This window comes from Sturnira hondurensis, unplaced genomic scaffold, assembly GCF_014824575.4.
Source record: "Sturnira hondurensis isolate 20B ecotype Veracruz unplaced genomic scaffold, ASM1482457v3 Scaffold0019835, whole genome shotgun sequence".
NCBI classification, from domain to species: Eukaryota; Metazoa; Chordata; class Mammalia; order Chiroptera; family Phyllostomidae; genus Sturnira; species Sturnira hondurensis.
In genome coordinates this window covers 2149998-2151074 of record NW_028092466.1, presented here as the reverse complement: position 1 = coordinate 2151074, position 1077 = coordinate 2149998, and positions in this window count along the sequence as shown.

Sequence of the window (1077 nt, the reverse complement as noted above, 5' to 3'; positions counted from 1 at the left end):
TGATATAGTTTGCGGAGAGCTCATTGTAGCTCCCCTCTAGTTTCTGGTAGCTCCCCTCTAGTTTCTGGTAGCTCATTGTGAGCTCTTTGAATTTCCTGATAACTAGTGTTTTGAATTCAATATCTGATAGCTGGCTTGCCTCTCTTTCATCTAACATTATTTCTGAGACTTCCACCTTTTCTTTCATTTGGGCATTGTTTCTTTTTCTTCCCATTGCTTATGAGACTCTTCTTGTTAGCTTCAGTTTCTTAAATTGATCTCTTTTGACTCCCTAGGTTTATGGTGTGAACTTCTGTGGTGGAATTCCTGTGAAATTCAGTGGTGCAGTCTCCTGCAGGTATCTTGATGTTCTCTGCTTCCACCTACTCCTTTCTTTGGGTGTGTGTGATCAGCTGGAGGGGGAGGCAAAATGGTTTATGACAGTAGGAGAGTACTTTATGATATTTACAGTCACAGCTGGCAGAGAAGAGATAGAAGATCTTTAGGCTCTATATAGTGTTAACTGTAATCTTCAACCCAATTTGCCACCTCTCGGAAAGGATAGACCAAAGATAAGTCTCTTGTTGGGGAGGGAAGGCTTGTGAGTTGTATCTAGAAAGCAGTGAGGTTGTGGGTGGTCAGATTTTGAGGTAAGGTGAGAGTAAAGAATAGTAAATAGACGTAGCGTGTGAGCAAGTAGAGTTAATCACTACAGTAATAGAATTCAGGAACCTGTAAAGTGGGCTAAGACCAGAGAGATGTGTTGTGAAGTATTTACAGTGGTATAGAAGCAACAAACAAACAAACAAACACACAAAAAAAGGGCAAGAGAAGTGAGGAAAAAGCAATAAGTATGGGGTGAAATGAAGAGGGACTAAAACAGGAAAAAAGAAAGGAGAGGAACAGAGTACTGAAAGATACAGTAACAATAAAAGTAAGAAAATATACGATTACTGAAAAAAAGTAAAAAAAAAACCAACTCCTTCCTTGTTAGTTTCAAACTGTCCAATCCGGTTTTTCTGGTTTCAGTGGGACCCCTCTGTGGGCTGGGTTGTAGGTCCAGGCGCACACCCACCCACCAGCCAGGCTACCAGCCTG